Here is a 635-nt window from a genome sequence, read left to right on the forward strand (position 1 = left end):
GATATGTACGCCCGTTTTCGTAGAGCGTATTATGGAAACGATTGCTTCGAAACGCTACTCAACGTGCTCTCATTTACCGAGGAAGGACCTTTTCTAGTCATTGATTGTTCGCGACAAAACGAATCTGTCAAGGGTGCCACTGTGGACGTGCGCATAGAATTTAACTGCAAGGAGAATGTACCTGCAAATACTACAGTCTATTGTCTCATCATACACGATCGCGTGGTTATTATTATTATTATTATTTATTATGTATATATATATAGTATACACAAATAGTAAGGTACCAGCAATACTGCTGCTACTACGCCCACTAGTAAATTATTCGACTAAAGAAATACAGAGGTACAGAAATACATAATTGATTACCGCACAACATACAAATATTCATATAATTAATGAAAAATAATTTCTAATGTGTAAATATGTGAACCATAAATGGAGAAATACAGAGCGCAAAATACAGCGAAATTTACAAGAGAAATAATACGAGAGAAATAAAATGGTTCAGTACAATCCGTTGATCAACGTTGTGCGTAAAATAACCTAAGTGCATTCTCCGACACTCTATAAAATATACGATTCATCGAAATCGATCGCAGTCTAGAAAAATCGTTCGCCATGACCGTACCAAC

Source organism: Trachymyrmex cornetzi, unplaced genomic scaffold (assembly GCF_001594075.2).
Source record: "Trachymyrmex cornetzi isolate Tcor2-1 unplaced genomic scaffold, Tcor1.1 scaffold809, whole genome shotgun sequence".
Taxonomy (NCBI): domain Eukaryota; kingdom Metazoa; phylum Arthropoda; class Insecta; order Hymenoptera; family Formicidae; genus Trachymyrmex; species Trachymyrmex cornetzi.